This window comes from Oncorhynchus mykiss, chromosome 19 (genome assembly GCF_057628025.1).
Source record: "Oncorhynchus mykiss isolate SJ-2025 chromosome 19, ASM5762802v1, whole genome shotgun sequence".
Classification (NCBI taxonomy): domain Eukaryota; kingdom Metazoa; phylum Chordata; class Actinopteri; order Salmoniformes; family Salmonidae; genus Oncorhynchus; species Oncorhynchus mykiss.
In genome coordinates this window covers 72,184,351-72,210,514 of record NC_143040.1, presented here as the reverse complement: position 1 = coordinate 72,210,514, position 26,164 = coordinate 72,184,351, and the positions used below count along the sequence as shown (strand labels likewise).

Sequence of the window (26,164 nt, the reverse complement as noted above, 5' to 3'; positions counted from 1 at the left end):
CCCCACTCCTTCCCTGTCAGACCAGATCAATGCAACATACATGGTCCTCAATGAGGAACGCCCAGCCCCCCCCCACTCCTTCCCTGTCAGACCGGATCAATGCAACATACATGGTCCTCAATGAGGAACGCCCAGCCCCCCACTCCTTCCCTGTCAGATCAGATCAATGTAACATACATGGTCCTCAATGAGGAACGCCCAGCCCCCCCCCACTCCTTCCCTGTCAGACCAGATCAATGCAACATACATGGTCTTCAATGAGGAACGCCCAGCCCCCCACTCCTTCCCTGTCAGATCAGATCAATGTAACATACATGGTCCTCAATGAGGAACGCCCAGCCCCCCCCCCCCCACTCCTTCCCTGTCAGACCAGATCAATGTAACATACATGGTCCTCAATGAGGAACGCCCAGCCCCCCCCCCACTCCTTCCCTGTCAGACCAGATCAATGCAACATACATGGTCCTCAATGAGGAACGCCCAGCCCCCCCCCACTCCTTCCCCATCAGATCAGATCAATGTAACATACATGGTCCTCAATGAGGAACGCCCAGCCCCCCCCCCCCACTCCTTCCCTGTCAGACCAGATCAATGTAACATACATGGTCCTCAATGAGGAACGCCCAGCCCCCCCCCCCCCCCCCCACTCCTTCCCTGTCAGACCAGATCAGTGCAACATACATGGTCTTCAATGAGGAACGCCCCCCCCCCCACTCCTTCCCTGTCAGACCAGATCAATGCAACATACATGGTCTTCAATGAGGAACGCCCCCCCCCCCCCACTCCTTCCCTGTCAGACCAGATCAATGCAACATACATGGTCCTCAATGAGGAACGCCCAGCCCCCCCCCCCCCACTCCTTCCCTGTCAGACCAGATCAATGCAACATACATGGTCCTCAATGAGGAACGCCCAGCCCCCCCCCCCCCACTCCTTCCCTGTCAGACCAGATCAGTGCAACATACATGGTCCTCAATGAGGAACGCCCAGCCCCCCCCCACTCCTTCCCTGTCAGACCAGATCAATACAACATACATGGTCCTCAATGAGGAACGCCCAGCCCCCCCCCCCACTCCTTCCCTGTCAGACCAGATCAATGTAACATACATGGTCCTCAATGAGGAACGCCCAGCCCCCCCCCCCCACTCCTTCCCTGTCAGACCAGATCAATGCAACATACATGGTCCTCAATGAGGAACGCCCAGCCCCCCCCCCCCCACTCCTTCCCTGTCAGACCAGATCAATGTAACATACATGGTCCTCAATGAGGAACGCCCAGCCCCCCCCACTCCTTCCCTGTCAGACCAGATCAATAGAACATACATGGTCCTCAATGAGGAACGCCCAGCCCCCCCCCCACTCCTTCCCTGTCAGACCAGATCAATAGAACATACATGGTCCTCAATGAGGAACGCCCAGCCCCCCCCCACTCCTTCCCTGTCAGACCAGATCAATGCAACATACATGGTCCTCAATGAGGAACGCCCAGCCCCCCCACTCCTTCCCTGTCAGACCAGATCAATACAACATACATGGTCCTCAATGAGGAACGCCCAGCCCCCCCCCACTCCTTCCCTGTCAGACCAGATCAATGTAACATACATGGTCCTCAATGAGGAACGCCCAGCCCCCCCCCCACTCCTTCCCTGTCAGACCAGATCAATGTAACATACATGGTCCTCAATGAGGAACGCCCAGCCCCCCCCCCCCACTCCTTCCCTGTCAGACCAGATCAGTGCAACATACATGGTCCTCAATGAGGAACGCCCAGCCCCCCCCCACTCCTTCCCTGTCAGACCAGATCAATGCAACATACATGGTCCTCAATGAGGAACGCCCAGCCCCCCCCCCCACTCCTTCCCTGTCAGACCAGATCAATGTAACATACATGGTCCTCAATGAGGAACGCCCAGCCCCCCCCCCCCACTCCTTCCCTGTCAGACCAGATCAATGCAACATACATGGTCCTCAATGAGGAACGCCCAGCCCCCCCCACTCCTTCCCTGTCAGACCAGATCAATAGAACATACATGGTCCTCAATGAGGAACGCCCAGCCCCCCCCCCACTCCTTCCCTGTCAGACCAGATCAATAGAACATACATGGTCCTCAATGAGGAACGCCCAGCCCCCCCCCACTCCTTCCCTGTCAGACCAGATCAATAGAACATACATGGTCCTCAATGAGGAACGCCCAGCCCCCCCCCCCCCCCCCCCCCACTCCTTCCCCATCAGACCGGATCAATGTAACATACATGGTCCTCAATGAGGAACGCCCAGCCCCCCCCCACTCCTTCCCTGTCAGACCAGATCAATGCAACATACATGGTCCTCAATGAGGAACGCCCAGCCCCCCCCCACTCCTTCCCTGTCAGACCGGATCAATGCAACATACATGGTCCTCAATGAGGAACGCCCAGCCCCCCACTCCTTCCCTGTCAGATCAGATCAATGTAACATACATGGTCCTCAATGAGGAACGCCCAGCCCCCCCCACTCCTTCCCTGTCAGACCAGATCAATGCAACATACATGGTCTTCAATGAGGAACGCCCAGCCCCCCACTCCTTCCCTGTCAGATCAGATCAATGTAACATACATGGTCCTCAATGAGGAACGCCCAGCCCCCCCCCCCCCCACTCCTTCCCTGTCAGACCAGATCAATGTAACATACATGGTCCTCAATGAGGAACGCCCAGCCCCCCCCCACTCCTTCCCTGTCAGACCAGATCAATGCAACATACATGGTCCTCAATGAGGAACGCCCAGCCCCCCCCCACTCCTTCCCCATCAGATCAGATCAATGTAACATACATGGTCCTCAATGAGGAACGCCCAGCCCCCCCCCCCCACTCCTTCCCTGTCAGACCAGATCAATGTAACATACATGGTCCTCAATGAGGAACGCCCAGCCCCCCCCCACTCCTTCCCCGTCAGACCAGATCAATGCAACATACATGGTCCTCAATGAGGAACGCCCCCCCCCCCCCCACTCCTTCCCTGTCAGACCAGATCAATGTAACATACATGGTCCTCAATGAGGAACGCCCCCCCCCCCCCCCCCACTCCTTCCCTGTCAGACCAGATCAATGCAACATACATGGTCCTCAATGAGGAACGCCCCCCCCCCCCCCCCACTCCTTCCCTGTCAGACCAGATCAATGTAACATACATGGTCCTCAATGAGGAACGCCCCCCCCCCCCCCACTCCTTCCCTGTCAGACCAGATCAATGCAACATACATGGTCCTCAAATAGGAACGCCCAGCCCCCCCCCCCCACTCCTTCCCTGTCAGACCAGATCAATGTAACATACATGGTCCTCAATGAGGAACGCCCAGCCCCCCCCCCCACTCCTTCCCTGTCAGACCAGATCAATGCAACATACATGGTCCTCAATGAGGAACGCCCAGCCCCCCCACTCCTTCCCTGTCAGACAGACAGCGCATCACATTTAGCACCTTCTCACACTTTTCCACCACTCTCTCAATGTGTTCTGCCCAGGTCAGTCTAGGGTCAAAGTATACCCCAAGGAACCTGAAGGACCCCACCCTCTCCAAGTTTCTCCCATATAACCTCAAGCATACCTCATCCCCCACCTTCCACCTGGTAAAGAACACTGTCTGAGCTTTCTCTACAGAGAACCTGAATCCCCACATTAATGCCCACTGCTCTACCTCATCAATCGCTTCCTGTACCTTCCTGACTATGTATGGCACATTTCTTCCCCTCTTTCATAAGGCCCCATCGTCTGTGAAGAACGACTTCCCAATATCCGTCCGTACATGAGAGTAAACATCATTGATCACGATTGAGAACAACAGAGGACTAATCACGCTCCCCTGTGGTGTACCGTTATCCACCGTTATCCACCTGGTAGAGACTTCCCCACCCTCACCTGGATAGACCTTCCAAACAGGAAGTCCTTTATCCAGTGGTGTGTTCTTCCTCCTACCAACATAATATCTACCTTGATTAACAACCTCTCCTTCCACATCATATCATACACCTTCTCCACATCATATCATATACCTTCTCCACATCAAAAAATACAGACTGTCCTTGTTCACCTGAGCCTTCCTGATCTCTCCTTCCAATCAGAGCACTGTGTCCATAGATCGCCTTCCTGATCTCTCCTTCCAATCAGAGTACTGGGTCCATAGTTCCCCTCCTGTTCCTGATCTCTCCTTCCAATCAGAGCACTGTGTCCATAGATCTTAATCTTACATACATGTGATGTTAAAGCTATTGGCCGATAGCTTGTTGGCCTCATTGGGTCCTTCCCTGGCTTCCGGATTGGTACCACTACTGCCTCCTTCCAGCTGCCTGGTAGTTTCCCCTCCTCACACACTCTGTTGTACAACACCAATACCTTATCCAGTGCCTCATCGCTAAGATGGGCCAACATAATATAGCACACCTCATCTTTCCCAGGTGAAGTTAACCCAGCCTTACCTATTGCCCTTTTCACCTGTCATGGCGCATTCAACACATCATTTACATCCCCTGTCCTATCCAGCACTCCAGGAAGCTCCTCTCTCGCTCTCTCTCTCCCCCTCTGCCCATCCTCTTGACAAATTTGCAGAGCTATTCACTTGGACAAAACACTTTGGCCATCATCTCTGCCTTCTCCTCATCTGTTACTGCCACATCCTTCCCACTCCCTTCTGAATCCACTCATCCTCTTGATCATCCCCCACACTTCTCCCACAGGTGTCGGCCTTCCAATGGTGTCACAGAACTGACACCAACATGACCTCTTTGCCTGACAGATAGTTCTCCTCACCAGGGCCTGCTGATACTGAATCAGACTGAGGGATAGTTCTCCTCACCAGGGCCTGTTGATACTGAATCAGACTGAGGGATAGTTCTCCTCACCAGGGCCTGTTGATACTGAATCAGACTGAGGGATAGTTCTCCTCACCAGGGCCTGTTGATACTGAATCAGACTGAGGGATAGTTCTCCTCACCAGGGCCTGATGATACTGAATCAGACTGAGGTATAGGTCTCCTCACCAGGGCCAGGGCCTGCTGATACTGAATCAGACTGAGGGATAGTTCTCCTCACCAGGGCCTGCTGATACTGAATCAGACTGAGGGATAGTTCTCCTCACCAGGGCCTGTTTATACTGAATCAGACTGAGGGATAGTTCTCCTCACCAGGGCCTGCTGATACTGAATCAGACTGAGGGATAGTTCTCCTCGCCAGGACCTGCTGATACTGAATCAGACTGAGGGATAGTTCTCCTCACCAGGGCCTGCTGATACTGAATCAGACTGAGGGATAGTTCTCCTCACCAGGGCCTGCTGATACTGAATCAGACTGAGGGATAGTTCTCCTCACCAGGGCCTGCTGATACTGAATCAGACTGAGGGATAGTTCTCCTCACCAGGGCCTGCTGATACTGAATCAGACTGAGGGATAGTTCTCCTCACCAGGGCCTGCTGATACTGAATCAGACTGAGGGATAGTTCTCCTCACCAGGGCCTGCTGATACTGAATCAGACTGATGGATAGTTCTCCTCACCAAGGCCTGCTGATACTGAATCAGACTGAGGGATAGTTCTCCTCACCAGGGCCTGCTGATACTGAATCAGACTGAGGGATAGTTCTCCTCACCAGGGCCTGTTGATACTGAATCAGACTGAGGGATAGTTCTCCTCACCAGGGCCTGTTGATACTGAATCAGACTGAGGGATAGTTCTCCTCACCAGGGCCTGTTGATACTGAATCAGACTGAGGAATAGTTCTCCTCACCAGGGCCTGTTTATACTGAATCAGACTGAGGGATAGTTCTCCTCACCAGGGCCTGCTGATACTGAATCAGACTGAGGGATAGTTCTCCTCACCAGGGCCTGGGCCTGCTGATACTGAATCAGACTGAAGGATAGGTCTCCTCACCAGGGCCTGCTGATACTGAATCAGACTGAGGGATAGTTCTCCTCACCAGGGCCTGGGCCTGCTGATACTGAATCAGACTGAGGGATAGTTCTCCTCACCAGTGCCTGTTGATACTGAATCAGACTGAGGGATAGTTCTCCTCACCAGGGCCTGTTTATACTGAATCAGACTGAGGGATAGTTCTCCTCACCAGGGCCTGCTGATACTGAATCAGACTGATGGATAGTTCTCCTCGCCAGGGCCTGCAGATACTGAATCAGACTGAGGGATAGTTCTCCTCACCAGGGCCTGCTGATACTGAATCAGACTGAGGGATAGTTCTCCTCACCAGGGCCTGTTGATACTGAATCAGACTGAGGGATAGTTCTCCTCACCAGGGCCTGTTGATACTGAATCAGACTGAGGTATAGTTCTCCTCACCAGGGCCTGCTGATACTGAATCAGACTGAGGGATAGTTCTCCTCGCCAGGGCCTGGGCCTGCTGATACTGAATCAGACTGAGGGATAGTTCTCCTCACCAGGGCCTGTTGATACTGAATCAGACTGAGGGATAGTTCTCCTCACCAGGGCCTGTTTATACTGAATCAGACTGAGGGATAGTTCTCCTCACCAGGGCCTGCTGATACTGAATCAGACTAAGGGATAGTTCTCCTCACCAGGGCCTGGGCCTGCTGATACTGAATCAGGCTGAGGGATAGTTCTCCTCACCAGGGCCTGCTGATACTGAATCAGACTGATGGATAGTTCTCCTCGCCAGGGCCTGCAGATACTGAATCAGACTGAGGGATAGTTCTCCTCACCAGGGCCTGCTGATACTGAATCAGACTGAGGGATAGTTCTCCTCACCAGGGCCTGTTGATACTGAATCAGACTGAGGGATAGTTCTCCTCACCAGGGCCTGTTGATACTGAATCAGACTGAGGTATAGTTCTCCTCACCAGGGCCTGCTGATACTGAATCAGACTGAGGGATAGTTCTCCTCGCCAGGGCCTGGGCCTGCTGATACTGAATCAGACTGAGGGATAGTTCTCCTCACCAGGGCCTGTTGATACTGAATCAGACTGAGGGATAGTTCTCCTCACCAGGGCCTGTTTATACTGAATCAGACTGAGGGATAGTTCTCCTCACCAGGGCCTGCTGATACTGAATCAGACTAAGGGATAGTTCTCCTCACCAGGGCCTGGGCCTGCTGATACTGAATCAGGCTGAGGGATAGTTCTCCTCACCAGGGCCTGTTGATACTGAATCAGACTGAGGGATAGTTCTCCTCACCAGGGCCTGTTGATACTGAATCAGACTGAGGGATAGTTCTCCTCACCAGGGCCTGTTGATACTGAATCAGACTGATGGATAGTTCTCCTCGCCAGGGCCTGGGCCTGCTGATACTGAATCAGACTGAGGGATAGTTCTCCTCACCAGGGCCTGTTGATACTGAATCAGACTGAGGGATAGTTCTCCTCACCAGGGCCTGCTGATACTGAATCAGACTGAGGGATAGTTCTCCTCACCAGGGCCTGCTGATACTGAATCAGACTGAGGGATAGTTCTCCTCACCAGGGCCTGTTGATACTGAATCAGACTGAGGGATAGTTCTCCTCACCAGGGCCTGTTTATACTGAATCAGACTGAGGGATAGTTCTCCTCACCAGGGCCTGGGTCTGCTGATACTGAATCAGACTGAGGGATAGTTCTCCTCACCAGGGCCTGCTGATACTGAATCAGACTGAGGGATAGTTCTCCTCACCAGGGCCTGTTGATACTGAATCAGACTGAGGGATAGTTCTCCTCACCAGGGCCTGTTGATACTGAATCAGACTGAGGGATAGTTCTCCTCACCAGGGCCTGCTGATACTGAATCAGACTGAGGGATAGTTCTCCTCACCAGGGCCTGCTGATACTGAATCAGACTGAGGGATAGTTCTCCTCACCAGGGCCTGCTGATACTGAATCAGACTGAGGGATAGTTCTCCTCACCAGGGCCTGCTGATACTGAATCAGACTGAGGGATAGTTCTCCTCACCAGGGCCTGCTGATACTGAATCAGACTGAGGGATAGTTCTCCTCACTAGGGCCTGCTGATACTGAATCAGACTGAGGGATAGTTCTCCTCACCAGGGCCTGTTTATACTGAATCAGACTGAGGGATAGTTCTCCTCACCAGGGCCTGTTGATACTGAATCAGACTGAGGGATAGTTCTCCTCACCAGGGCCTGCTGATACTGAATCAGACTGAGGGATAGTTCTCCTCACCAGGGCCTGCTGATACTGAATCAGACTGAGGGATAGTTCTCCTCACCAGGGCCTGCTGATAATGAATCAGACTGAGGGATAGTTCTCCTCACCAGGGCCTGCTGATACTGAATCAGACTGAGGGATAGGTCTCCTCACCAGGGCCTGGGCCTGCTGATAATGAATCAGACTGAGGGATAGTTCTCCTCACCAGGGCCTGCTGATACTGAATCAGACTGAGGGATAGTTCTCCTCACCAGGGCCTGCTGATACTGAATCAGACTGAGGGATAGTTCTCCTCACCAGGGCCTGCTGATACTGAATCAGACTGAGGGATAGTTCTCCTCACCAGGGCCTGCTGATACTGAATCAGACTGAGGGATAGTTATCCTCACCAGGGCCTGTTGATACTGAATCAGACTGAGGGATAGTTCTCCTCACCAGGGCCTGTTGATACTGAATCAGACTGAGGGATAGTTCTCCTCACTAGGGCCTGCTGATACTGAATCAGACTGAGGGATAGTTCTCCTCACCAGGGCCTGCCGATACTGAATCAGACTGAGGGATAGTTCTCCTCACCAGGGCCTGTTTATACTGAATCAGACTGAGGGATAGGTCTCCTCACCAGGGCCTGCTGATACTGAATCAGACTGAGGGATAGTTCTCCTCACCAGGGCCTGCTGATACTGAATCAGACTGAGGGATAGTTCACCTCGCCAGGGCCTGGGCCTGTTGATACTGAATCAGACTTAGGGATAGTTCTCCTCACCAGGGCCTGCTGATACTGAATCAGACTGAGGGATAGTTCTCCTCACCAGGGCCTGTTGATACTGAATCAGACTGAGGGATAGTTCTCCTCACTAGGGCCTGTTGATACTGAATCAGACTGATGGATAGTTCTCCTCGCCAGGGCCTGGGCCTGCTGATACTGAATCAGACTGAGGGATAGTTCTCCTCACCAGGGCCTGCTGATACTGAATCAGACTGAGGGATAGTTCTCCTCACCAGGGCCTGCTGATACTGAATCAGACTGAGGGATAGTTCTCCTCACCAGGGCCTGTTGATACTGAATCAGACTGAGGGATAGTTCTCCTCACCAGGGCCTGTTTATACTGAATCAGACTGAGGGATAGTTCTCCTCACCAGGGCCTGGGTCTGCTGATACTGAATCAGACTGAGGGATAGTTCTCCTCACCAGGGCCTGCTGATACTGAATCAGACTGAGGGATAGTTCTCCTCACCAGGGCCTGTTGATACTGAATCAGACTGAGGGATAGTTCTCCTCACCAGGGCCTGTTGATACTGAATCAGACTGAGGGATAGTTCTCCTCACCAGGGCCTGCTGATACTGAATCAGACTGAGGGATAGTTCTCCTCACCAGGGCCTGCTGATACTGAATCAGACTGAGGGATAGTTCTCCTCACCAGGGCCTGCTGATACTGAATCAGACTGAGGGATAGTTCTCCTCACCAAGGCCTGCTGATACTGAATCAGACTGAGGGATAGTTCTCCTCACCAGGGCCTGCTGATACTGAATCAGACTGAGGGATAGTTCTCCTCACTAGGGCCTGCTGATACTGAATCAGACTGAGGGATAGTTCTCCTCACCAGGGCCTGTTTATACTGAATCAGACTGAGGGATAGTTCTCCTCACCAGGGCCTGTTGATACTGAATCAGACTGAGGGATAGTTCTCCTCACCAGGGCCTGCTGATACTGAATCAGACTGAGGGATAGTTCTCCTCACCAGGGCCTGCTGATACTGAATCAGACTGAGGGATAGTTCTCCTCACCAGGGCCTGCTGATAATGAATCAGACTGAGGGATAGTTCTCCTCACCAGGGCCTGCTGATACTGAATCAGACTGAGGGATAGGTCTCCTCACCAGGGCCTGGGCCTGCTGATAATGAATCAGACTGAGGGATAGTTCTCCTCACCAGGGCCTGCTGATACTGAATCAGACTGAGGGATAGTTCTCCTCACCAGGGCCTGCTGATACTGAATCAGACTGAGGGATAGTTCTCCTCACCAGGGCCTGCTGATACTGAATCAGACTGAGGGATAGTTCTCCTCACCAGGGCCTGCTGATACTGAATCAGACTGAGGGATAGTTATCCTCACCAGGGCCTGTTGATACTGAATCAGACTGAGGGATAGTTCTCCTCACTAGGGCCTGCTGATACTGAATCAGACTGAGGGATAGTTCTCCTCACCAGGGCCTGCTGATACTGAATCAGACTGAGGGATAGTTCTCCTTACCAGGGCCTGTTTATACTGAATCAGACTGAGGGATAGTTCTCCTCACCAAGGCCTGCTGATACTGAATCAGACTGAGGGATAGTTCTCCTCACCAGGGCCTGCTGATACTGAATCAGACTGCGGGATAGTTCTCCTCGCCAGGGCCTGGGCCTGTTGATACTGAATCAGACTGAGGGATAGTTCTCCTCACCAGGGCCTGCTGATACTGAATCAGACTGAGGGATAGTTCTCCTCACCAGGGCCTGTTGATACTGAATCAGACTGAGGGATAGTTCTCCTCACTAGGGCCTGTTGATACTGAATCAGACTGAGGGATAGTTCTCCTCACTAGGGCCTGCTGATACTGAATCAGACTGAGGGATAGTTCTCCTCACCAGGGCCTGCTGATACTGAATCAGACTGAGGGATAGTTCTCCTCACCAGGGCCTGTTTATACTGAATCAGACTGAGGGATAGTTCTCCTCACTAGGGCCTGTTGATACTGAATCAGACTGAGGGATAGTTCTCCTCACTAGGGCCTGTTGATACTGAATCAGACTGAGGGATAGTTCTCCTCACTAGGGCCTGTTGATACTGAATCAGACTGAGGGATAGTTCTCCTCACTAGGGCCTGCTGATACTGAATCAGACTGAGGGATAGTTCTCCTCACCAGGGCCTGCTGATACTGAATCAGACTGAGGGATAGTTCTCCTCACTAGGGCCTGTTGATACTGAATCAGACTGAGGGATAGTTCTCCTCACCAGGGCCTGTTTATACTGAATCAGACTGAGGGATAGTTCTCCTCACCAGGGCCTGCTGATACTGAATCGGACTGAGGGATAGTTCTCCTCACCAGGGCCTGTTGATACTGAATCAGACTGAGGGATAGTTCTCCTCGCCAGGGCCTGCTGATACTGAATCAGACTGAGGGATAGTTCTCCTCACCAGGGCCTGGGCCTGCTGATACTGAATCAGACTGAGGGATAGTTCTCCTCACCAGGGCCTGCTGATACTGAATCAGACTGAGGGATAGTTCTCCTCACCAGGGCCTGTTGATACTGAACCAGACTGAGGGATAGTTCTCCTCGCCAGGGCCTGCTGATACTGAATCAGACTGATGGATAGTTCTCCTCACCAGGGCCTGCTGATACTGAATCAGACTGATGGATAGTTCTCCTCGCCAGGGCCTGCTGATACTGAATCAGACTGAGGGATAGTTCTCCTCACCAGGGCCTGCTGATACTGAATCAGACTGAGGGATAGTTCTCCTCACCAGGGCCTGTTGATACTGAATCAGACTGAGGGATAGTTCTCCTCACCAGGGCCTGTTGATACTGAATCAGACTGAGGGATAGTTCTCCTCACCAGGGCCTGTTGATACTGAATCAGACTGAGGTATAGTTCTCCTCACCAGGGCCTGCTGATACTGAATCAGACTGAGGGATAGTTCTCCTCGCCAGGGCCTGGGCCTGCTGATACTGAATCAGACTGAGGGATAGTTCTCCTCACCAGGGCCTGTTGATACTGAATCAGACTGAGGGATAGTTCTCCTCACCAGGGCCTGCTGATACTGAATCAGGCTGAGGGATAGTTCTCCTCACCAGGGCCTGCTGATACTGAATCAGACTGAGGGATAGTTCTCCTCACCAGGGCCTGCTGATACTGAATCAGACTGAGGGATAGTTCTCCTCACCAGGGCCTGGGCCTGCTGATACTGAATCAGACTGAGGGATAGTTCTCCTCACCAGGGCCTGGGTCTGCTGATACTGAATCAGACTGAGGGATAGTTCTCCTCACCAGGGCCTGCTGATACTGAATCAGACTAAGGGATAGTTCTCCTCACCAGGGCATGGGCCTGCTGATACTGAATCAGACTGAGGGATAGTTCTCCTCACCAGGGCCTGCTGATACTGAATCAGACTAAGGGATAGTTCTCCTCACCAGGGCCTGGGCCTGCTGATACTGAATCAGGCTGAGGGATAGTTCTCCTCACCAGGGCCTGTTGATACTGAATCAGACTGAGGGATAGTTCTCCTCACCAGGGCCTGTTGATACTGAATCAGACTGAGGGATAGTTCTCCTCACCAGGGCCTGTTGATACTGAATCAGACTGAGGGATAGTTCTCCTCACCAGGGCCTGCTGATACTGAATCAGACTAAGGGATAGTTCTCCTCACCAGGGCATGGGCCTGCTGATACTGAATCAGACTGAGGGATAGTTCTCCTCACCAGGGCCTGCTGATACTGAATCAGACTAAGGGATAGTTCTCCTCACCAGGGCCTGGGCCTGCTGATACTGAATCAGGCTGAGGGATAGTTCTCCTCACCAGGGCCTGTTGATACTGAATCAGACTGAGGGATAGTTCTCCTCACCAGGGCCTGTTGATACTGAATCAGACTGAGGGATAGTTCTCCTCACCAGGGCCTGTTGATACTGAATCAGACTGAGGGATAGTTCTCCTCGCCAGGGCCTGGGCCTGCTGATACTGAATCAGACTGAGGGATAGTTCTCCTCACCAGGGCCTGGGCCTGCTGATACTGAATCAGACTGAGGGATAGTTCTCCTCACCAGGGCCTGCTGATACTGAATCAGACTGAGGGATAGTTCTCCTCACCAGGGCCTGTTGATACTGAATCAGACTGAGGGATAGTTCTCCTCACCAGGGCCTGCTGATACTGAATCAGACTGAGGGATAGTTCTCCTCACCAGGGCCTGCTGATACTGAATCAGACTGAGGGATAGTTCTCCTCACCAGGGCCTGTTGATACTGAATCAGACTGAGGGATAGTTCTCCTCACCAGGGCCTGTTTATACTGAATCAGACTGAGGGATAGTTCTCCTCACCAGGGCCTGGGTCTGCTGATACTGAATCAGACTGAGGGATAGTTCTCCTCACCAGGGCCTGCTGATACTGAATCAGACTGAGGGATAGTTCTCCTCACCAGGGCCTGTTGATACTGAATCAGACTGAGGGATAGTTCTCCTCACCAGGGCCTGTTGATACTGAATCAGACTGAGGGATAGTTCTCCTCACCAGGGCCTGTTTATACTGAATCAGACTGAGGGATAGGTCTCCTCACCAGGGCCTGGGCCTGCTGATAATGAATCAGACTGAGGGATAGTTCTCCTCACCAGGGCCTGCTGATACTGAATCAGACTGAGGGATAGGTCTCCTCACCAGGGCCTGGGCCTGTTTATACTGAATCAGACTGAGGGATAGTTCTCCTCACCAGGGCCTGGGCCTGCTGATAATGAATCAGACTGAGGGATAGTTCTCCTCACCAGGGCCTGCTGATACTGAATCAGACTGAGGGATAGTTCTCCTCACCAGGGCCTGCTGATACTGAATCAGACTGAGGGATAGTTCTCCTCACCAGGGCCTGCTGATACTGAATCAGACTGAGGGATAGTTCTCCTCACCAGGGCCTGCTGATACTGAATCAGACTGAGGGATAGTTCTCCTCACCAGGGCCTGTTGATACTGAATCAGACTGAGGGATAGTTCTCCTCACCAGGGCCTGTTGATACTGAATCAGACTGAGGGATAGTTCTCCTCACCAGGGCCTGTTTATACTGAATCAGACTGAGGGATAGTTCTCCTCACCAGGGCCTGGGCCTGCTGATACTGAATCAGACTGATGGAGGTACCATTATCCACCAGGTAGCTGGTGGACGTTTCTCTTCCAGTCGCTATCCTTGAGAGGCGCTAGACGTCACCTTGGAAAACCCTGCTATCCTTGAGAGGCGCATTATCTTAATGTAATGAAGAGTTCAGACCTTGTATCTTAATGTGATGAAGAGTTCAGACCTTGTATCTTAATGTGATGAAGAGTTCAGACCTTGTATCTTAATGTGATGAAGAGTTCAGACCTTGTATCTTAATGTAATGAAGAGTTCAGACCTTGTATCTTAATGTAATGAAGAGTTCAGACCTTGTATCTTAATGTGATGAAGAGTTCAGACCTTGTATCTTAATGTGATGAAGAGTTCAGACCTTGTATCTTAATGTGATGAAGAGCTCAGACCTTGTATCTTAATGTGATGAAGAGTTCAGACCTTGTATCTTAATGTGATGAAGAGTTCAGACCTTGTATCTTAATGTGATGAAGAGTTCAGAACTTTTATCTTAATGTGATGAAGAGCTCAGACCTTTTATCTTAATGTGATGAAGAGTTCAGACCTTGGTAGAGAATTGGACTCAGGAATGAAGATATGGGAGAAGGTGTGAGTTGTAATGCCACACAAACCAGTCCAGTCATTCGTGCTATTGGCACCATGCTGCTTTTTATTGCTACAGATTTCTGATGCACATTTCTTCAGTTAATTCCACAACCGAGACGGGAGACTCCGTTGCTCCAGCAATGCCCCAGGGCCTCTCGCTGGAGTGCATAGTCACACCACAACGCACAGTCAACTCATTCTGTTTGTTCACTAGTAGTACTTGGATCAACAGCCTGCAATCCAGTCTTTTGGGCCATCATGCCACTCCTTGTCATTAGAATGATAGTAGAATGATAGTAGAATGCTAGTAGAATGATAGTAGAATGATAGTAGAATGATAGTAGAATGCTAGTAGAATGATAGTAGAATGCTAGTAGAATGATAGTAGAATGATAGTAGAATGCTAGTAGAATGCTAGTAGAATGATAGTAGAATGCTAGTAGAATGATAGTAGAATGCTAGTAGAATGCTAGTAGAATGCTAGTAGAATGATAGTAGAATGCTAGTAGAATGCTAGTAGAATGATAGTAGAATGCTAGTAGAATGATAGTAGAATGATAGTAGAATGATAGCGCAAACAGCCTGGATTTCAGGCTGTTGATCAACATCGTACATTCTTTTTATCAAAAGAAATGTGCTCAGGGTGATGTCAACAACCGTCCCCTGTTATTCAAGACCTGTAAAACGTATTACTACCGTATATCACAGCGCCACAATATCAACCTTTCAGTATCACAGATCTAATGATCAACGCAAATGGACCAAGTTGATTATTGCCCGCGATACAAATCATTGATTACTTTTAAGTCATGCATAATATTTTCTCCTCGCATTTAATATAGTTTTAAATGATCGATACATTCTAGATTGACCTTTTCCTAAGCATTGCCACATTATGTAGCATTACAATTTTTTTTTATATATATTTTTTTTAAACACAGTATTCAAGACAGGATGATGGTAGTGAATTAGTTCATACATGTCAAGAAAGGTTTACAGCATAATTATTATTATTATTATTTTTTTGTTCAGTCGTTTCTCCTTGAGGCAGCTCTATTAATAGGAAGGATGCATAATAATTCACATGTATACATGCATACATAGTTCGATTGATATGGACAACGGTGCAACATTTGAACAGAATGGAAACTGTGAAAAGAGGCATCAACACAGGCCTCCTAAATCAGTGGGTTCTTAGTTCTTACAGAATGATACTGTACGAGTCCGAGGCTACTTCCAAAAATGACACCCTATTCCCTACATAGTGCACTACTTACTTTGTACTAGAGCCCTATGGTCCCCCCCCCCGGTCAAAAAGTAGTGCACTAGTACCATAGGGAACGTAGCTTGAATATTGAATTTCCCCAGAAGACCGTTTTGCCAATTCAAATGTGAGTCGTTCGGTTTCAACATGTGGTACTTCGCGCCCTGTTGGGTGTTTCTTACGAGGAACAAACGTCCTCCTAAACCACAGTATACACCATAGTCTTCCCTCTAAACAAACATTACATTATATAGCTTCTAATATGCTAAACATTCCTTTAAAAAAACAGAGATTACAATAGATCAAACAAACTGAATCATGCAGAATTGTTTTATTTTCTTCTGAAATGTCTAGATGTCTTGCTTTTAAACTAAATATATTCTCATTTTCTAGATCGTTATTTTATTGATCAATTACGATAGGCTGTTTCCACAGGACGCACAACTCTAATATGTTGTCTAATTATTGGCAAAAGAGCCGATCTGATTGGCCAAAAAGACCAATTACTGGCAAAAGAGCCGATCTGATTGGCCAAAAAGACCAATTACTGGCAAAAGAGCCGATCTGATTGGTCAAAAAGACCAATTAGTGGCAAAAGAGCCGATCTGATTGGCCAAAAAGACCAATTAGTGGCAAAAGAGCCGATCTGATTGGTCAAAAATACCAATTACTGGCAAAAGAGCCGATCTGATTGGTCAAAAAGACCAATTAGTGGCAAAAGAGCCGATCTGATTGGCCAAAAATACCAATTAGTGGCAAAAGAGCCGATCTGATTGGTCAAAAAGACCAATTAGTGGAAAAAAAGATCAGAATTGGGCTGCCTGTGTTAACACACTGGATGTCAATATGTCTGATTCTAAAGGTGTTAATTCCATAACATACAGTTTAGATAGTAATAGATAACTGTATATCTGTGGTGAAATTCACTCTGAATAGAATTTAACAATTGAATCAAATCTCCCAAACATGTTCTGTTTTTAGAAAACAATGTTTCCTTTTTTTTTTTTTTAAACTAGGCAAGTCAGTTGAGAAACAAATTCTTATTTTCAATGACGGCCTAGGAACAGTGGGTTAACTGCCTTGTTCAGGGGAACAGTGGGTTAAACTGCCTTGTTCAGGGGAACAGTGGGGTTAAACTGCCTTGTTAAGGGGAACAGTGGGGTTAACTGCCTTGTTCAGGGGAACAGTGGGTTAACTGCCTTGTTCAGGGGAACAGTGGGTTAAACTGCCTTGTTCAGGGGAACAGTGGGTTTAACTGCCTTGTTCAGGGGAACAGTGGGTTAACTGCCTTGTTCAGGGGAACAGTGGGTTAACTGCCTTGTTCAGGGGAACAGTGGGTTTAACTGCCTTGTTCAGGGGAACAGTGGGTTAACTGCCTTGTTCAGGGGAACAGTGGGTTAAACTGCCTTGTTCAGGGGAACAGTGGGTTAAACTGCCTTGTTCAGGGGGCAGAACGACAGATTTGTACCTCGTCAGCTCAGGGGATTTTGGTTATTCAAAAAGCAAGCAACACCAGCAACCCTTCATGCATGGTTAGTTCTAATATTGGCACCACAGTCCCTCTAAACAAGCTAATGCATATGAAGACTATAAATATTTCTTAATGGAAGACGTTGGTGATTTTGTTGTTTTCAAACAACGTGTCACTTGTTCATACAATATCACATGTTCATATCCACATCATGACAGGTAATAAGATACCATATTGCACATATCCCGGAGGGAGTGAAGGTGGTGGACAGCAAATTATGCAAAAAAATAAAATAAAAAGTCCCTTAATGAAATAGAAAATGTTGCCTGGGGCTCAACACGTAAATCTACCCAACTCTATGGGGACAACATATACATCTACCTACCTCTATGGGTTCAACACATATATCTACCTAACTCTATGGGCTCAACACATAAATCTACCTAACTCTATGGGCTCAACACATATCTATCTAACTCTATTGGCTCAACACATAAATCTACCTAACTCTATGGGCTCAACACATAAATCTACCTAACTCTATGGGTTCAACACATACATCTACCTAACTCTATGGGTTCGACACATAAATCTACCTAACTCTATGGGCACAACACATAAATGTACCTAACTCTATGGGCACAACACATAAATCTACCTAACTCTATGGGGACAACACATAAATCTACTCTAAGGGCCTGTTTCCCAGATACAGATTAAGCCTAATTCTGGACTATTTCAATTTGTTTAAATAGGCAAGTCAGTTAAGAACAAATTCTTATTTACAATGACGGCCTACTGGGGAACAGTGGGATAACCGCCTTGTTCAGGGGGCAGAACGACAGATTTTTACCTTGTCAATTCTGGGATTCGATCCAGCAACCTTTAGGTTACTAGTCCAATGCTCTAACCACTAGGTTACCTGCAGTAAAACACTTTTTCAATGGAACTTCTCCTTGACAAGGACTGTGTGTCTGGGAATCCGGTCCTATAACTAGGACTGTGTGTCTGGGGATCCGGTCCTATAACTAGGACTGTGTGTCTGGGGATCCGGTCCTATAACTAGGACTGTGTGTCTGGGGATCCGGCCCTATAACTAGGACTGTGTGTCTGGGGATCCGGCCCTATAACTAGGACTGTGTGTCTGGGGATCCGGTCCTATAACTAGGACTGTGTGTCTGGGGATCCGGTCCTATAACTAGGACTGTGTGTCTGGGGATCCGGTCCTATAACTAGGACTGTGTGTCTGGGGATCCGGTCCTATAACTAGGACTGTGTGTCTGGGGATCCGGTCCTATAACTAGGACTGTGTGTCTGGGGATCCGGCCCTATAACTAGGACTGTGTGTCTGGGGATCCGGTCCTATAACTAGGACTGTGTGTCTGGGGATCCGGTCCTATAACTAGGACTGTGTGTCTGGGGATCCGGTCCTATAACTAGGACTGTGTGTCTGGGGATCCGGTCCTATAACTAGGACTGTGTGTCTGGGGATCCGGCCCTATAACTAGGACTGTGTGTCTGGGAATCCGGTCCTATAACTAGGACTGTGTGTCTGGGGATCCGGCCCTATAACTAGCACTGTGTGTCTGGGGATCCGGTCCTATAACTAGGACTGTGTGTCTGGGGATCCGGCCCTATAACTAGGACTGTGTGTCTGGGAATCCGGTCCTATAACTAGGACTGTGTGTCTGGGGATCCGGTCCTATAACTAGGACTGTGTGTCTGGGAATCTGGTCCTATAACTAGGACTGTGTGTCTGGGAATCCGGTCCTATAACTAGGACTGTGTGTCTGGGGATCCGGTCCTATAACTAGGACTGTGTGTCTGGGGATCCGGTCCTATAACTAGCACTGTGTGTCTGGGGATCCGGTCCTATAACTAGGACTGTGTGTCTGGGGATCCGGTCCTATAACTAGGACTGTGTGTCTGGGGATCCGGTCCTATAACTAGGACTGTGTGTCTGGGGATCCGGCCCTATAACTAGGACTGTGTGTCTGGGGATCCGGCCCTATAACTAGGACTGTGTGTCTGGGGATCCGGTCCTATAACTAGGACTGTGTGTCTGGGGATCCGGTCCTATAACTAGGACTGTGTGTCTGGGGATCCGGTCCTATAACTAGGACTGTGTGTCTGGGGATCCGGCCCTATAACTAGGACTGTGTGTCTGGGAATCCGGTCCTATAACTAGGACTGTGTGTCTGGGGATCCGGTCCTATAACTAGGACTGTGTGTCTGGGAATCTGGTCCTATAACTAGGACTGTGTGTCTGGGAATCCGGTCCTATAACTAGGACTGTGTGTCTGGGGATCCGGTCCTATAACTAGGACTGTGTGTCTGGGGATCCGGTCCTATAACTAGCACTGTGTGTCTGGGAATCTGGTCCTATAACTAGGACTGTGTGTCTGGGAATCCGGTCCTATAACTAGGACTGTGTGTCTGGGGATCCGGTCCTATAACTAGGACTGTGTGTCTGGGAATCTGGTCCTATAACTAGGACTGTGTGTCTGGGGATCCGGTCCTATAACTAAAATAACATAATCTGGGACTCTGTGCCATTCATACAAACTCTGATAAGGTTATCTAATGAATCAATATGGTGTAAGAGTGAATGAATCAATATGGTGTAAGAGTGAATGAATCAATATGGTGTAAGAATTAATCAATATGGTGTAAGAATGAATCAATATGGTGTACGAATGAATGAATCAATATGGTGTACGAATGAATGAATCAATATGGTGTAAGAGTGAATGAATCAATATGGTGTAAGAATGAATCAATATGGTGTAAGAGTGAATGAATCAATATGGTGTAAGAATGAATCAATATGGTGTACGAGTGAATCAATATGGTGTACGAGTGAATCAATATGGTGTAAGAATTAATCAATATGGTGTACGAGTGAATCAATATGGTGTAAGAATGAATCAATATGGTGTAAGAATGAATCAATATGGTGTAAGAGTGAATGAATCAATATGGTGTATGAATGAATCAACATGGTGTATGAATGAATTAATATGGTGTAAGAATGAATCAATATGGTGTACGAATGAATCAATATGGTGTAAGAGTGAATGAATCAATATGGTGTAAGAGTGAATGAATCAATATGGTGTAAGAATGAATCAATATGGTGTAAGAATGAATCAATATGGTGTACGAGTGAATGAATCAATATGGTGTAAGAGTGAATGAATCAATATGGTGTAAGAATGAATCAATATGGTGTAAGAATGAATCAATATGGTGTACGAGTGAATGAATCAATATGGTGTAAGAGTGAATGAATCAATATGGTGTACGAGTGAATCAATATGGTGTAAGAATGAATCAATATGGTGTAAGAATGAATTGCGTCTTTTCACTTTTGGTACAGTATGTTATGTTGGGCTATATGGTCCCTACTTCGTCTAAGGGGAAACAACGATATTAATTTGTCTCGAACTCTAGGACCTGGGTTAGTGTACTGTTGTTGTCTTCACACTGGTTAATATCATAGAGAAAAGCACCAACTGTCCTGGTGCAAAACATGGCAATGAGGTAAAGCAATAAAAACATCTTTCCACCACAGATCAACAATCATAAGAGGGAGGGACTACTAATCTAATCTCACGGAGCCAGACGAGAGGCTCCGAATCTGGTATGATAAGGTACAGGGCAGCCCAACCCTCTTCCTGGAGATCTACTGTCCTGTAGGTTTTCAGTCCAACCCTCTTCCTGTAGATCTACTGTCCTGTAGGTTTTCAGTCCAACCCTCTTCCTGTAGATCTACTGTCCTGTAGGTTTTCAGTCCAACCCTCTTCCTGTAGATCTACTGTCCTGTAGGTTTTCAGTCCAACCCTCTTCCTGTAGATCTACTGTCTTGTAGGTTTTACAGTCCAACCCTCTTCCTGGAGATCTACCGTCCTGTAGTTTTTTCAGTCAAGGTCTGGTATAATATATTAGAACAAACCAACTCTGTAGCAGTAAAGTCTGACATGCGACATTAGGAGGCGACAAGATCTTTGATACAGTTTGCAACATCTACTATGTTTTACTCCGTTGTTGAAGGTTGGGAACGAGGCCTTTCAGAACAACAACAAACTCACTGTCCACAGCACATCTGAAACTAGACCTATACTTTGTTCATTATAATGGTAAATTGCTTGGTTCAGACAAAAGGGTGATTATTGGGTTACTAAAAAAAGGCAGTAGAACAGAGATCCTCCATTTCAGGAGGGGAAAAAAAAACCTACCGAGATGTCTGTGAATAACTTTAAATGCAAATGAAACCAATTCTGGGGATGATTCCACCAACTAGCCGACATATGTTCTGTTCGATGCCTAGTTATGAAAATAACAGGACAAGACTTGACAGATATCATCGTCGTCGTCGTCGTCTACAAGCAATGGAGGGGACAGAAAGATGAGGATAGAGGAGAGAGAGAGAGAGAGAGGGGACAGACAGGTCCAGCCTGGAGCTGTCTGTAGTTGCCAGTCTCTCCTGTATCCCCATACATCCCTGGAGTTTAGTCCACTGTCTGTTCTCTGCCGAAATAGTGGCAGAGGTTGAGCTCTTGATCCATCTCTGGTCTGAACAGCTGGGCGTGACAATTGGGAGATGTTACCCCAAATCTGGATGTGTCTCACGTGAAGAGCTGCGGTCTGGACATTTCCCCACAAAGTCTGGCACTCGTTCACTTCGCATCTGTTTCGGGATTTGAGTCACAAATGAGAGAATAGTTAGTATTCTGACAAAGTATGTAGCTAGTAGCTGGTAGCTAGCTACATATCATTATGATGTGGCTGAGAAGACCTTTGTCAAATGCTGGACAGGTTGTTGCACTGTCAGAGATGATCTTGTCTAGAAGCTGGAGAGGCAGCCTGTGGGTGGACAAACATACATACCTCATTCAAAATATAGCTAGGACATTTATTTATTTCTAAATATAGCTAGGACATTTATTTATTTCATAATATAGCTAGGACATTTATTTTTATATAAATATAGCTAGGACATTTATTTATTTATAAATATAGCTAGGACATTTATTTATTTATAAATATAGCTAGGACATTTATTTATATATAAATATAGCTAGGACATTTATTTATTTCATAATATAGCTAGGACATTTATTTATTTATAAATATAGCTAGGACATTTATTTATTTATAAATATAGCTAGGACATTTATTTATTTATAAATATAGCTAGGACATTTATTTATTTCGTAATATAGCTAGGACATTTATTTATATATAAATATTGCCCTGACATTTATTTATTTCAAAATATAGCTAGGACATTTATTTATATATAAATATAGCTAAGAAAATAGGTAGCTGTTTTTAAATTGCACGAAACGACCTTCCACAAATGTGATCCAAATGAGCTATTGTGGCAAACAACCTGTGGCACATTAGAGGGGAATACAATGACAACCAATAATTTGTGCTACATACGTTTAGTGTTAGCTAGCTAGCTATTGCGGCTAACCCCCATTCATAGTCGCTAACTGCTTTAGCACGTATTGACGATAGTATTTTCTGGCCAGGGGAATTTTGTTAACATCCCCGACGCTCACTTTGAACTTTAAAACGCATCGCTTGTGGCACGGTTTTGGAAACATAAGGAACGTGTATATTTTACATCAACGAGAAATTATATACAGTACCAATCAATAGTTTGGACACACCTACTCATTCAAAAGGTTTTTCTTAATTTGTTTTACTATTTTCTACATTGTAGAATACTAGTGAAGACGTGTTATTTCATAATTTTGACATATGGAATCATGTAGCAACCAAAAAGTGTTAAACAAATCAAAATATATTTTAAATTATTCTAAGTACATTTTGGCTGATGTTCCTTCACTCTGTGATCCAACTCATCCCAAACCATCTCAATTGTGTTGACGTCGGGTGATTGCGGAGGCCAGGTCATCTGAAGCAGCACTGCATCACTCTCCTTCTTCCCTTTACAACTGAATAGGTATCCCCCCCTTTCCCTGTACAACTGACTAGGTATCCCCCCCTTTCCCTGTACAACTGACTAGGTATCCCCCCCTTTCCCTTTACAACTGACTAGGTATCCCCCCCTTTCCCTGTACAACTGACTAGGTATCCCCCCCTTTCCCTGTACAACTGACTAGGTATCCCCCCCTTTCCCTGTACAACTGACTAGGTATCCCCCCCTTTCCCTGTACAACTGACTAGGTATCCCCCCTTTCCCTGAAAGAACTCTGTGAAGCATTTATTTGGGCTGTAATCTGAGGTGCAGGTAACTCTGATGAATTTATCCTCTGCAGCAGAGGTAACTCTGGGTCTTCCTTTCCTGTGGCGGTCCTCATGAGAGCCAGTTTCAACATAGAACTTCATGGTTTTTGCGACTGCACTTGAAGAAACTTTAAAAGTTCTTGAAATTTCCGTATTGACTGACCTTCATGTCTTAAAGTAATGATGGACTGTCGTTTCTGTTTGCTTATTTGAGATGTTCTTGCTATAATATGGACTTGGTCTTTTACCAGATAGGCTATCTTCTGTATAACACCCCTACCTTGTCACAACACTACTGACGCATTAAGGAAAGAAATTCCACAAATTTACTTTGAACAAGGCACACCTGTAAATTGAAATGCATTCCAAGTGACTACCTCATGAAGCTGGTTGAGAGAATGCCAAGCGTGTGCAAAGCTGTCATCAAGGCAAAGGGTGGCTACTTTGAAGAATCTCAAATATATTGTGATTTGTTTAACACTTTTTTTTGGTTACTACATGATTCCATATGTGTTATTTCATAGTTTTGATGTCTTCACTATTACCTACTTTTAAAAAAAAAGTCTAATAAATCAATTGAATACACACCATCACAATACATTATTTACTTATTTTAGGTAGGTCTAAAGAAACATTATGATATGAAGGAAATATGTTTCAGAAGAACAGAATGAGTTGACCTACATTATATGGCTATGCACCGTGCCACAGGCTGTTTGTTGGTTTGTTAATTTAGCAGACAAGAAGAATTAGCTGAATAGGATATTTCTCCGATCCAGGAGCGAGTGAGCATATGAAGGGTGTACAGGTGTTCATGATGCTAATGATCTGTTTCCGTTTGTACCGTTGTGACTAGATGGAGTCTACAGCACCATAGTGGCCGCCGTCGGGGACAACAGTTGTTGACAACCGTAGCGTTGTCGCTAAGCCTAACCCTTTTCTTAACCTTAACCTCAATTCTCCCAAGCCACTACGTTAATTCACCTAACCTGTTAAAACGAATTATCCTAACCTACTTTATAAAACGAACCATCTGCCCTTGACATACCATCAGTATTACCACTCAGGAATGGGCACACATGTACGAAAACCCCAAATTGAGGGCCGCAATCATATTATTATCTCGCAGATGGCTACACAAGTAAACAAAGGACTGCCCAGCAAAAACTGGTCATCCAACAACCCTTACGTTTTAACCCTATTTGAATCATTAAGATACTCACAGAAACTCTTCAAAGACACCAACATCATCAGTAAATGCTATATTCCCGGGGGGGGGGGGGGGCAATGTCCGTATTTGACACCCCCTTGCGAGCTCTTACGAGAACCAGTTCTACGATTTTTTTGCCCCCAGCCGTCTGACTGCCCTGTACGGAGATTGCGCTGTTGAACTGTCACACAAATCCTAAAGCCCTCCCCTCAATTTTCCTCCCATTAAAAATACTGTAATTATCTTAAAAAAATAAAAAACGTCTGAAACTAGATTGCCAGCATACTGGTGTTGACGAGAGAGAAAACTGTAGGGGGAGGTTTTATTTTGCACTGTTCGACCAATCCAATGGAGAAGTTAATATGGAGTCCTTGATAACACAGAGTTTCTAAAGCCAGAGGCGCAACATCGCGGTACTTCCGGGAACGCTTGCGAAACAGACCAGACCGGTGTTTGTCAATGAGAGAAGTGAATAATTCTTCCTTCGACAACTAAAAGGAACAACCTACATCCGAGCCAATGTCTTATACGTAGTTCAACGTGTTATTACTCCAACCTCGTGAAGGTAAAACAAGCATAAAAAAACGGACAAGTTTGCATTTTCGTTAAAAAAAATTACATTTTTTTTATACAGGAGTGCCTTTTGATTTGACGTCATGCACATGCGCAGTTCGGCGATATATAGGACCGTTAGACCCAATGACGTGTTTCTACGCATGAGCTTTTTTCTTTTGCCAGCCAAGGTCGCCATGCGTGATCGGATAAGCAGCTTTTAGCCTATCTTCATACCAAAGATGTGTATATAACTAACCTAAGAGACCACAGCCTGTCCACTTCCAAATATGAACAAATGTCATAGTGGGGCAGAATAATGTATTATTTATTTATCTTGCGTCCCAGTATCTCTACTTGCTCAATCTTCTGCATTGTAATTACTTCATCACCGTGGCCTATTTATTGCCTTACCTCCCTTATCCTACCTCATTTGTACACACTGTACCTTTTCTACTGTATTATTGACTGCTTGTTTACTCCATGTGTAACTGTTGTTTGTGTCGAACTGCTTTGCTTTATTCTTGGCCAGGTCGCAGTTGTAAATGAGAACGTGGTCTCAACTAGCCTACCTGGTTAAATAAAGGTGAAATAAAAAACAAGCAAGGTGGGCAGAGCCAAGCACCAGCTAGTGAGATCCTATTGGCGCGTTGTAGCATTTATTTGCATATTTCCGTTAGGGAATGCGCCCGTGACGTAACTAAACTTGCCTTCTGACTTCTAAACTACGCATCCAACATATTTGGTAGTGTGAGTAGAAACGCCAACCAGATGCTACATTAGCTCATTTGAGGCTCTTATTTTATTTAACCAGGCA

The 26,164-nt window shown here is 47.1% G+C and overlaps 1 long non-coding RNA gene across 1 annotated transcript; it reads right to left on the bottom strand.

Moving 5' to 3' along the window:
- Positions 1–21,335: 21,335 nt before the first annotated feature.
- LOC110498285 (uncharacterized) lies at positions 21,336–25,410 on the bottom strand. Its single transcript, XR_002469814.3, has 3 exons — positions 24,809–25,410; positions 22,123–22,190; positions 21,336–22,014 (listed from the first exon to the last, which is right to left on the bottom strand). It is a non-coding gene; the product is annotated as an uncharacterized LOC110498285 (long non-coding RNA).
- Positions 25,411–26,164: the final 754 nt, after the last annotated feature.